The sequence below is a fragment of the Nerophis lumbriciformis genome, linkage group LG08 (genome assembly GCF_033978685.3).
Source record: "Nerophis lumbriciformis linkage group LG08, RoL_Nlum_v2.1, whole genome shotgun sequence".
In the NCBI taxonomy this organism is placed as follows: Eukaryota; Metazoa; Chordata; class Actinopteri; order Syngnathiformes; family Syngnathidae; genus Nerophis; species Nerophis lumbriciformis.
The window spans coordinates 11453362-11466466 of NC_084555.2; the positions used below are offsets into that span (position 1 = coordinate 11453362).

The 13105-nt window shown below is 46.8% G+C and overlaps 1 protein-coding gene across 1 annotated transcript in view; it reads left to right on the top strand.

Annotated features, from left to right (window-relative positions):
* wdr25 (WD repeat domain 25) overlaps positions 1 to 823 on the top strand; it is a 323171-nt gene extending 322348 nt beyond the window's left edge. The window contains exon 8 of the mRNA XM_072913639.1: positions 730 to 823. The gene's annotated coding sequence lies outside the window, so the exon portion shown is untranslated. The remainder of the gene's footprint in view (positions 1 to 729) is intronic.
* Positions 824 to 13105: the final 12282 nt, after the last annotated feature.

A 13105-nucleotide genomic window follows, 5' to 3' on the forward strand; every position in this document is an offset into this window, starting at 1 on the left:
TTGTTCAAAAATATGTGACTTTGACAAAATACATGTTTTATTAACTCTCTGGGATCATCACAATTCAACCCTTGTGTAATGTTCATTTTTTTTGTTACTCAGCCAGCGTTTGTGGGTCTGAAGGACCCGCTGCATTTTGTGGCTTTTAATGCCTCACAATCAAACACTTTTATGTTAAAATACTGAACATCCGTTTTCCCTTATCACAATAAACATCCGTTCAGTATTTTAAAGGGGAACATTATCACCAGACCTATGTAAGCGTCAATATATACCTTGATGTTGCAGAAAAAAGACCATCTATTTTTTTAACCGATTTCCGAACTCTAAATGGGTGAATTTTGGCGAATTAAACGCCTTTCTAATATTCGCTCTCAGAGCGATGACGTCACAACGTGGCGTCACATCGGGAAGCAATCCGCCATTTTCTCAAACACCGAGTCAAATCAGCTCTGTTATTTTAAATTTTTTCGACTGTTTTCCGTACCTTGGAGACATCATGCCTCGTCGGTGTGTTGTCGGAGGGTGTAACAACACGAACAGGGACGGACGGATTCAAGTTGCACCAGTGGCCCAAAGATGCGAAAGTGGTAAGAAATTGGACGTTTGTTCCGCACACTTTACCGACGAAAGCTATGCTACGACAGAGATGGCAAGAATGTGTGGATATCCTGCGACACTCAAAGCAGATGCATTTCCAACGATAAAGTCAAAGAAATCTGCCGCCAGACCCCCATTGAATCTGCCAGAGTGTGTGAGCAATTCAGGGACAAAGGACCTCGGTAGCACGGCAAGCAATGGCGGCAGTTTGTTCCCGCAGACGAGCGAGCTAAACCCCCTATCGACCCTAGCTTCCCTGGCCTGCTGACATCAACTCCAAAACTGGACAGGTCAGCTTTCAGGAAAAAAGCGCGGATGAGGGTATGTCTACAGAATATATTCATTGATGAAAATTGGGCTGTCTGCACTCTCAAAGTGCATGTTGTTGCCAAATGTATTTCATATGCTGTAAACCTAGTTCATAGTTGTTAGTTTCCTTTAATGCCAAACAAACACATACCAATCGTTGGTTAGAAGACGATCGCCGAATTCGTCCTCGCTTTCTCCCGTGTCGCTGGCTGTCGTGTCGTTTTCGTCGGTTTCGCTTGCATACGGTTCAAACCGATAAGGCTCAATAGCTTCAGTTTCTTCTTCAATTTCGTTTTCGCTACCTGCCTCCACACTACAACCATCCGTTTCAATACATTCGTAATCTGTTGAATAGCTTGAGCCGCTGAAATCCGAGTCTGAATCCGAGCTAATGTCGCTATAGCTTGCTGTTCTTTCCGCCATGTTTGTTTGTGTTGGCTTCACTATGTGATGTCACAGGAAAATGGACGGGTGGTTAAAATCAGGCACTTTGAAGCTTTTTTTAGGGATATTGTGGGATGGGTAAAATTTTGAAAAAAACTTCGAAAAATATAATAAGCCACTGGGAACTGATTTTTAATGGTTTTAACAATTCTGAAATTGTGATAATGTTCCCCTTTAACATAAAAGTATTTGATTGTGAGGCATTAAAAGCCACAAAATACAATGGGTCCATCAGACCCACAAACGCTGGCTGAGTAACAACAATATGAACGTTGCACGGAAAATTTCTCTGCCAGTTTCTGCATCCCACAGGGATTCTTCTTTTGGGTTTCTGCACCTGCGGTTCCCACACAAGGTTGCAACATTGTTTGTCAACACTGCCTGCTCTCATTTTCTCGCACATTTGACCCTCTGATGTTCTGTGTAGGTACACAGAACATCTGTCCTCCTCCTGTCTAGGCCTGCTGTGTGTGTGTGTGTGTGTGTGTGTGTGTGTGTGTGTGTGTGTGTGTGTGTGTGCAAGTGGTACACAGAACATTAATTTCCACACTTCTATTAGCCCCGGGGGTCCAGTGGACCCGGACATCTTATATGTAATAGAAATGTGAAGGGGGTTGTATTGTGTGTGGTCATTAAATATGTATTCTGATATATGTTCTTCACAGAAAATTAGCCAAAGTCAGTGAGTCTCAGTTTGAAAAATTACTTAAATGTATCATTTTTCTTTTAATAAGTGGGACCCATTTTTGTGTGCGCACTAGGGCAAAAAAAAAAGCCAGCAGGGCAGTGTATAAAGAAGGTTTGGATATTTTTTGTTTATACTTTTTTGTCATAATCAACTTCAGTCCTCAATAAAACAAAAATAGCAGACTTAACGACAGCCAATGCCTTGTGAGAGACACTTGATCAAAATTAGTTTTATAACTAATCATATGTCTATCCAGGCCAGGGGGACATATTCCTAGAGATTCTTAGTGCAAAGAGTTGCTCCAAATGGCCAAATTCTAAGAACATTCTTAGAATCATGACGTTTTCTTAGGATTTCCCCTAAAAGTGAAGCGTAGATGCGAGCAAAGATTAAAGCTCCTAAGCTCATAAAATAGCTCCTAAGGTGAGATCTGTTAAGAGCTAGGAAGAGGACTTTTAAGTGGCTTTGGAGTTCCTTAAAGGCCTACTGAAACCCACTACTACCGACCACGCAGTCTGATAGTTTATATATCAATGATGAAATCTTAACATTGCAACACATGCCAATACGGCCGGGTTAACTTATAATGTGCAATTTTAAATTTCCTGCGAAACGTCTAGGTATGATGATGTATGCGCGTGACGTCGATGGTTGAAACGGAAGTATTGGGACGCCGTTGTATCCAATACAAAAAGCTCAGTTTTCATCGCAAAATTCCACAGTATTCTGGACATCTACAGGTAAAAGCCAGTAAATTAGAATATTTTGAAAAACTTGATTTATTTCAGTAATTGCATTCAAAAGGTGTAACTTGTACATTATATTTATTCATTGCACACAGACTGATGCATTCAAATGTTTATTTCATTTAATTTTGATGATTTGAAGTGGCAACAAATGAAAATCCAAAATTCCATGTGTCACAAAATTAGAATATTACTTAAGGCTAATACAAAAAAGGGATTTTTAGAAATGTTGGCCAACTGAAAAGTATGAAAATGAAAAATATGAGCATGTACAATACTCAATACTTGGTTGGAGCTCCTTTTGCCTCAATTACTGCGTTAATGCGGCGTGGCATGGAGTCGATGAGTTTCTGGCACTGCTCAGGTGTTATGAGAGCCCAGGTTGCTCTGATAGTGGCCTTCAACTCTTCTGCGTTTTTGGGTCTGGCTTTCTGCATCTTCCTTTTCACAATACCCCACAGATTTTCTATGGGGCTAAGGTCAGGGGAGTTGGCGGGCCAATTTAGAACAGAAATACCATGGTCCGTAAACCAGGCACGGGTAGATTTTGCGCTGTGTGCAGGCGCCAAGTCCTGTTGGAACTTGAAATCTCCATCTCCATTGAGCAGGTCAGCAGCAGGAAGCATGAAGTGCTCTAAAACTTGCTGGTAGACGGCTGCGTTGACCCTGGATCTCAGGAAACAGAGTGGACCGACACCAGCAGATGACATGGCACCCCAAACCATCACTGATGGTGGAAACTTTACACTAGACTTCAGGCAACGTGGATCCTGTGCCTCTCCTGTCTTCCTCCAGACTCTGGGACCTCGATTTTCAAAGGAAATGCAAAATTTGCATGGTTGGGTGATGGTTTGGGGTGCCATGTCATCTGCTGGTGTCGGTCCACTCTGTTTCCTGAGATCCAGGGTCAACGCAGCCGTCTACCAGCAAGTTTTAGAGCACTTCATGCTTCCTGCTGCTGACCTGCTCTATGGAGATGGAGATTTCAAGTTCCAACAGGACTTGGCGCCTGCACACAGCGCAAAATCTACCCGTGCCTGGTTTACGGACCATGGTATTTCTGTTCTAAATTGGCCCGCCAACTCCCCTGACCTTAGCCCCATAGAAAATCTGTGGGGTATTGTGAAAAGGAAGATGCAGAATGCCAGACCCAAAAACGCAGAAGAGTTGAAGGCCACTATCAGAGCAACCTGGGCTCTCATAACACCTGAGCAGTGCCAGAAACTCATCGACTCCATGCCACGCCGCATTAACGCAGTAATTGAGGCAAAAGGAGCTCCAACCAAGTATTGAGTATTGTACATGCTCATATTTTTCATTTTCATACTTTTCAGTTGGCCAACATTTCTAAAAATCCCTTTTTTGTATTAGCCTTAAGTAATATTCTAATTTTGTGACACACGGAATTTTGGATTTTCATTTGTTGCCACTTCAAATCATCAAAATTAAATGAAATAAACATTTGAATGCATCAGTCTGTGTGCAATGAATAAATATAATGTACAAGTTACACCTTTTGAATGCAATTACTGAAATAAATCAAGTTTTTCAAAAATATTCTAATTTACTGGCTTTTACCTGTATGTTGGTGAATCTTTTGCAATTTGTTTAATGAACAATGGAGACTGCAAAGAAGAAAGCTGTAGATGCGATCGGTGTATTAGCGTCTGGCTACAGCAACACAACCAGGAGGACTTTGACTTAGATAGCAGACGCGCTATCCGACGCTAGCCGCCGACCGCATCGATGATCGGGTGAAGTCCTTCGTCGCTCCGTCGATTGCTGGAACGCAGGTGAGCTTCGGTGTTGATGAGCAGATGAGGGTTGGCGTAGGTGGAGAGCTAGTGTTTTTATCATAGCTCTGTCGAGGTCCGTAGCTAAGTTAGATTCAATGGCGTCATTAGCAACAGCATTGTTAAGCTTCGCCAGGCTGGAAAGCATTAACCGTGTAGTTACAGGTCCATGGTTTAATAGTATTGTTGATTTTCTGTCTATCCTTCCAGTCAGGGGTTTATTTATTTTGTTTCTATCTGCAGTTAAGCCTGATGCTATCACGTTAGCTCCGTAGCTAAAGTGCTTCACCGATGAATTGTCGTGGAGATAAAAGTCACTGTGAATGTCCATTTCGCGTTCTCGACTCTCATTTTCAAGAGGATATAGTATCCGAGGTGGTTTAAAATACAAATCCGTGATCCACAATAGAAAATGGAGAGAGTGTGTTTAGTGAAACAGGCCACAGTTAAGTTGGAGAAAATGCAGTCCTTTATAAATTATTTAATGTTTCTCTGCGGCCCGGTAGCACATGCTTCACGGACCGGTACCGGTACCGGACCGGTGGTTGGGGACCACTGGACTAGAGTGTTGGGTAGGACGCAACAGCATGACAACTGCAGCTCTTTTATCACCCCCTGGTGGTAAAAAACTATAACTTCCTCGCACATGCTCCGATCTTCCTGAAATTGTTGGTGGTGGACCGGGGTGTTGGGTGGCTACTGTGGTGCCATTATTGCCACCTCGCGGTAACAAATTATAACTGTCATAACTTCCTTTCACATGCTCCGGTTTCATTGAAATGTTTGATGGTGGGTCGACGTTTTGGGTGGGATGAATTGCATGACTAGTGTGACGCCTATATCACCCCCTTGTGGTGAAAAATGACAACAGTTATAACTTCCTTACACATGCTCCGATTTTCCTGAAATTTTTTATGGTGGGTCGGGGTCTTAGGTGGGATGCAACTGCATGACTACTGCGATGTCTTATCTTATATAACTTCCTCCCACATAATCCAATCTTCCTGGAATGTTTGATGGTGGACTAGAGTGTTGGGTAGGACTCAACAGCATGACTACTGCAGCTATTTTATCACCCCCTGGTGGTAAAAACAAAACCTACAACAGTAATAACCTATTCAGTGGCCAAGTGGTTAGAGCAGGGGTCACCAACGCGGTGCCCGCGGGCACCAGGTCGCCCGTAAGGACCAGATGAGTCGCCCGCTGGCCTGTTCTAAAAATAGCTCAAATAGCAGCACTTACCAGTGAGCTGCCTCTATTTTTTTAAATCTTATTTATTTACTAGCAAGCTGGTCTCGCTTTGCTCGACATTTTTAATTCTAAGAGAGACAAAACTCAAATAGAATTTGAAAATCCAAGAAAATATTTTAAAGACTTGGTCTTCACTTCTTTAAATATATTCATTTATTTTTTTAACTTTGCTTCTTATACCTTTCAGAGAGACAATTTTAGAGAAAAAATACAACTTTAAAATTGATTTTAGGATTTTTAAACACATATACCCTTTTTCCTTTTAAATTAATTCTTCTTCTTTCCTGACAATTTAAATCAATGTTCAAGTGTCATGTCTGTGTTGATCATGTTTTTGTTTGGCCAAGTGCTGTTTGGTTTTGGACTCTTTTTAGTTCCTGCTTTTCACTCCCTTGTCTTGTTTCCATGGTTACCCATTAGTTTCACCTGTTCCACGTTTGGACTCATTGTGCACTCTTGTTTGTCACCATAGCAACCCATTAGTCTTCACCTGTCATGTCACGCACCTGTTTTGAGTCACGCATCTGTTGTTAATCATGTCTGTGTTATTTAAGCTTTTCATTTTCTGTTGTTCGTCCTGGTGTCATATCTTTTCTAACCCTGCTATCCTCTCGTATCAAGCCATGTTCACAATCCCATGCCACAGTAAGTGTTTTTATTTCGTGTTCACAGTTTCTGCCTTTGTGCAAGTTTTGTTTTCATTCGCCAAGTTTTTAACCTCCGCCTTTTGTTTGCTTCTGTTTTGTATTTTGTTAGTGTTTAAAATAATTCATGTACCCACCTTCAAGCCATGTCCGATCCAAGTTCACTTGCATCTCGGGAAAACAATCACTCCATAGTCCACGTTCTGACATCAAGTAAATTAATTGTTTTCATTGTTAAGAATAATAAATACATTTTAATTTAATTCTTCATTTTAGTTTCTGTTTTTTCGATATTTGTGAAATATTTCTTCAAACTTATTATGATTAAAATTCAAAAAAAAATATTCTGGCAAATCTAGAAAATCTGTAGAATCAAATTTAAATCTTATTTCAAAGTCTTTTGAATTTCTTTTAAAATTTTTGTTCTGGAAAATCTAGAAGAAATAATGATTTGTCTTTGTTAGAAATATAGCTTGGTCCAATTTGTGTCACGGCGCGGATTCGAACCCGCTTTTCCTCGGCAGCTGGTGCTGCCGGGACCTCTGCTGGCAGCACACTTGGACACGCCCCTGCTCACACTGAGCACAGCACGCCCATGCAGCGACAAGGCTGCAAGCAATTTCGCATCAGCACACCTGGGCCTGATGAGAGGGAGCAACATAAAAGCCAGCGGACCCAAAGGACCTTCGCCAGAACGTAGCCAATCTTCCTGAGTAAGCATCACGTCTGGCACCACTCCCTCGTTCCTTGCTCGCCTTCTTTGTGCTCTTCCTCGTTCCCGTGTTTGATGTCCCTTGTGTCTTCCACAGTGTCTTCCCTGTTGCCTGTGATCGTGTCCTGCCTCACGACCTCCACCTGGATCTCTGCTTGCCTCCCTCGACCCTTGACCTCTGCTTGGACTCGGACATCCTTGCCTCTCTCCAGCCCCCGACTGCTTGCCTCCCTGCTGACTGCCTCTTCGCCTTGCCCCTTGGATTTGACGAATGATTCATACAACACGCACCGACAACACCCCCAGGTAAAACTTACATTGTTAACCCTACACATCGTCTGCACTCATTCACTTGTGGTAGCATACACACCCCACACACTCATCAAGGTTTTCAATAAACCTGATAAACCGCAGTTCTGCCTTGGTGTCGCCTCCTTCCCTTTGCCTGGTGCACAACAGTACGTTCTGGCAAAAAACATGGCGGAACCGGGCGACACCGGCGAGGCCCAGTCCCGATCCCCCAGGACATCCAACCTGTCTATTCTTAGTGCCGTAGTCAATGAGCACCAAGAGCGTTTTTTCGCTCTTGAGGACAATTTGGAGAGAGCTTTCTCCGGACTACACTCTAGGCTGGACTGCCTAATGCCTAGAGTGACTCCCGCTGCAGCAGCCCCGCAGCTTATTTCTCCAACCCGAAGACCTGAAACTTGCAGTCTGGAACGGGACCCCAAAATTGCCAGTCCTAGACCTTTTGAGGGGGATTTTGAGCTGTGTAGAGGATTTCTTGTTCAGTGCGATCTGATTTTTCAACACCAGTCCTCACGCTATTCCTCTGATGGGGCTAAGATCGCTTTCATTTTTGCCCTGCTCACTGGACCTGCCCTCAAGTGGGCTACGGCTGCCGTGGACAGGACCATGGCATTGAGCTCAGACTACGCTGCCTTCCGTGCTGAATTCCGGGCTGTATTCGACCACCCTAAGGATGGGGGGGACGCCGCTGGACGCCTTCACTCCATCCAGCAGGGACTTCGCTCTGTGGCAGCCTACACCCTGGAATTCCGGACCCTGGCGGCTGACAGCGGTTGGGACGACAGGGCGCTCCAGAGCGCGTTCCGTCGGGGCCTCTCCGAGGAAATTAAGGACGGCCTATTGAGGGACAGACCCACATTCTGCAGAGACCTCATCAAACTAGCACTAATGTTCGACCAGAGACTGACTGAACGTGCTGCTGAGCGAGCTCAGGGAGTCGCGAGGAACAGCCCCAGTTCTCAACTCCTACCCACCTTTGAGGCCCCCGCCGTGCCACTACAGTGTACACCCACCGTGTTGACTGCTTCTGAACCCATGCAGTGGGAAAGGACCCGACTGACCGTTGAGGAGAGAGAGAGAAGGCACCGACAGCGTCTCTGTCTTTACTGTGGTCTAGCCGGACATATCCTCCGCTATTGTCCGGCGAAACCAAAAGACCAGGCTCACCAGCTGAGGGGATCCTGGTGAGCCATACGTCTTTCCCCCAAGAGAAAGAGAACCCCAATTTCCTGTTGCCCGCTACCCTTGCTTGGGGCTCAAGATCTATTCAAGTAGAGGCATATTTGGACTCAGGAGCCGACGAGAGTCTCATGGACTTCGAGTTCGCCCGACAGATGGGCATTCCCCTGGTCCACTTGGACAAGACTCTTCCTGCCCAAGCCCTGGACGGGCGACCTTTGGGACCCATCAGGTTTCGCACTGAACCCATTTCCTTGACCATTTCGGGAAATCACGTCGAGACCATCAGTCTTTGGATTCTGGAAGCACCTGTTGCCCCGCTGGTCCTGGGTAGGTCTTGGCTCCGTCAACATGACCCCCACGTCTCTTGGACCTCTGGCAGGATCTTGGCTTGGAGCACACTCTGCCATGCTAATTGTCTCAGGTCAGCTTCCCCTACGGTCCACCGTCCCAGTACCAGTGCTCCTCAGACGGACCTGTCACTAGTACCAGCCTGCTACCATGACCTAGCGGAGGTCTTCAGTAAGGAGCAAGCACAGGGTCTACCCCCACACAGACCTTACGACTGTGCCATTGAGCTTCTCCCAGAGGCTAAATTACCTTCCAGCCGTCTTTATAACCTGTCACTCCCAGAGAAAGAGGCTATGAAGACCTACATCACGGAGGGCCTGGCTTCAGGGATCATCACACCATCGAAGTCTCCACTGGCAGCGGGATTCTTCTTCGTAACCAAGAAGGACGGTTCACTCAGGCCCTGCATAGACTACCGTCACCTCAACAACATTACTATAAAGAACAAGTACCCACTACCGCTGCTTAACTCATCTTTTGAGCCGTTGGCCCCAGCAACTGTCTTCACTAAATTGGATCTCCGCAACGCCTATCACCTTGTGCGGATTAAAGAGGGAGACGAGTGGAAGACGGCGTTCAACACCCACTTAGGGCACTTCGAGTACCGAGTCATGCCCTTTGGACTCACAAACGCCCCAGCCGTTTTTCAGGCCCTCGTGAATGACATTTTGCGTGACATGCTGGATCTTTTCGTCGTTGTTTACCTTGATGACATTTTGATTTTTTCCCGTAGTATGGCTGAACACCAGCATCATGTTCGACTCGTGCTCCAGAGACTTCTGGAGAACCGCCTGTTCGTCAAAGCCGAGAAGTGCAGCTTTCATACCTCTTCTGTCGAATTCCTTGGTTTTGTGGTCGAGAAGGGGCACATCAGAGCCGACCCCAAGAAGGTGGATGCTGTGGTAGAGTGGCCTCAGCCAACCTCCAGAACTGAGTTGCGGAGGTTTCTCGGCTTCGCTGGGTTCTACCGACGCTTCATCCGGGACTTCAGCCAGATTGCCGCACCACTCCATGCCCTCACTTCACCGAAGGGCTCGTTTGTTTGGTCTCATAAGGCCAACAACGCCTTTGAGGACCTAAAGAGGAGCTTCATCTCCACCCCTGTCCTCGTCCACCCTGACTTGGATGTTGCCTTTCTTGTGGAGGTGGACGCTTCCGACTCCGGGATTGGTGCTATTCTTTCCCAACGGTCAAAGATTGATAATCTGATTCACCCCGTTGCCTTCTTTTCCAGACGTTTGTCCCTGGCAGAACGGAACTACGACGCCGGGAATAGAGAGTTGTTAGCGGTCCACGAGGCTCTTGCAGAATGGAGACATTGGCTGGAGGGGGCCCGTCACCAGTTCCAGATTCTGACCGACCACAGTAATCTCCTCCACATCCGCTCTGCCAGGAGGCTGAACAATCGACAGGCAAGATGGCAACAATTCTTCTCTCGCTTTGACTATTTGCTATCTTTTAGACCCGGGTCGAAAAACGCTAAGGCGGACGCTCTCTCCAGAGTCTTTATGGAAGAACCTTCCGAGCGTTCAGTGGACATTCCCATCCTCCCTCCCTCTCGCATCGTGGGGATGGTTTCGTGGAAAGTGGAGGAACTTGTAAAGTCGGCGCTGCGCTCCAATCCAGGACCTGGGGGTGGACCCCCCAACAGACTTTTTGTCCATCAGGAACTGCGATCCAGAGTCCTGGATTGGGGCCACACTAGTCTGTTCTCGTGCCATCCTGGTTTCCAACGAACCCTGTCTCTACTGCGAAGACGCTTCTGGTGGCCATCCATGGCCAAGGATACACGTGAGTTCATCGCAGCATGTTCTACTTGTGCCCGCAGCAAGACCTCTCACAGACCTCCGGCTGGTCTCCTCCACCCGCTTCCCATTCCTGCCCGCCCTTGGTCACACATCGCCTTGGATTTCATCACGGGATTTCCTGCCTCCAGAGGTAACACTACTATTCTAACCATTGTGGACCGCTTCTCCAAAGCAGCCCATTTCATTCCGCTGCGCAAACTACCTTCTGCTTCGGAGACGGCTGACCTCCTCACTCTACACGTCATCAAGCTGCATGGTATCCCGGTAGACATCGTCTCTGATCGGGGTCCCCAGTTTTCTTCTCAAGTCTGGAGAGCCTTTTGTAAGGGGATTGGGGCCTCGGTCAGTCTCACTTCGGGACACCACCCCCAGAGCAACGGGCAGGCTGAAAGGGCAAACCAGAGCGTGGAGACCATGCTCCGTTGCGTGGCCAGTAAGAAGCCCACAACCTGGTGCAAGTTCCTCCCTTGGGTGGAGTATTCGTACAACTCCTTGAAGAGCTCCGCTACCGGTATGTCACCATTCGAATGTTCATTGGGCTATCAACCCCCCTTGTTTCCCCAGCAAGAACAAGAGATAGCTGTGCCCTCGACTAAGGCCCATATCAGGAAATGTCAGAGGGTGTGGAGAGCAGCTCGAGCAGCCTTGGAGAGAGCTTCGGCTAAAATGTGCCGCAATGCCAACCGTCATCGCGTTCCGGCTCCATCCTATCGCCCGGGACAGCAAGTATTGTTACTGGCTAAGGACCTAAATCTCCAGGTACCATCCAAGAAATTAGCACCACGCTATGTCGGTCCATTTTCCATCATCTCTATCATTAACCCCGTATCTGTCAAACTGGCTCTCCCACCCTCGGTCAAGAGACACTCAGTGGTACATGTGTCCCAGATAAAACCGGTAGCGGAGAGCACTCTGTCCCCTCCTGTCCCTGCCCCCCCTCCCTCTAGGTTCCTGGAAAACGGGGACCAGGTTTGGACCGTCAAAGAGATCCTCAGGGTCCGTCGACAGGGTAGGGGGCTTGTTTATCTAGTCGACTGGGAGGGTTTTGGACCGGAGGATAGATCTTGGGTGCCGGCCTCCTACCTTGCCGACCCCTCTCTTTTAGAGGATTTCTACCGTGCCAATCCTGATGCTCCCCGGCGCTCGTCGGGTGCCTCGCCTAGGTGGGGGGGTACTGTCACGGCGCGGATTCGAACCCGCTTTTCCTCGGCAGCTGGTGCTGCCGGGACCTCTGCTGGCAGCACACTTGGACACGCCCCTGCTCACACTGAGCACAGCACGCCCATGCAGCGACAAGGCTGCAAGCAATTTCGCATCAGCACACCTGGGCCTGATGAGAGGGAGCAACATAAAAGCCAGCGGACCCAAAGGACCTTCGCCAGAACGTAGCCAATCTTCCTGAGTAAGCATCACGTCTGGCACCACTCCCTCGTTCCTTGCTCGCCTTCTTTGTGCTCTTCCTCGTTCCCGTGTTTGATGTCCCTTGTGTCTTCCACAGTGTCTTCCCTGTTGCCTGTGATCGTGTCCTGCCTCACGACCTCCACCTGGATCTCTGCTTGCCTCCCTCGACCCTTGACCTCTGCTTGGACTCGGACATCCTTGCCTCTCTCCAGCCCCCGACTGCTTGCCTCCCTGCTGACTGCCTCTTCGCCTTGCCCCTTGGATTTGACGAATGATTCATACAACACGCACCGACAACACCCCCAGGTAAAACTTACATTGTTAACCCTACACATCGTCTGCACTCATTCACTTGTGGTAGCATACACACCCCACACACTCATCAAGGTTTTCAATAAACCTGATAAACCGCAGTTCTGCCTTGGTGTCGCCTCCTTCCCTTTGCCTGGTGCACAACAATTTGTTATATATTCTAACAAAGTGCAGATTGGATTTTAACCTATTTAAAACATGTCATCAAAATTCTAAAATTAATCTTAATCAGGCAAAATTACTAATGATGTTCCATAAATTCTTTTTTTAACGTGCACTTAGAGAAAATATAAAAATAAAGTGTTGCATATTGATATTTATCTGTTTCTATATATATTTATTGTGAGAAATCATTAAGATGATCAGTGTTTCCACAAAGATAAATATCATTTATTATTAACAATAATATAGAGTTAAAGGTAAATTGAGCAAATTGGCTATTTCTGGCAATTTATTTAAGTGTGTATCAAACTGGTAGCCCTTCGCATTAATCAGTACCCAAGAAGTAGCTTTTGGTTTCAAAAAGGTTGGTGACCCCTGGGTTAGCATGTCCGCCCT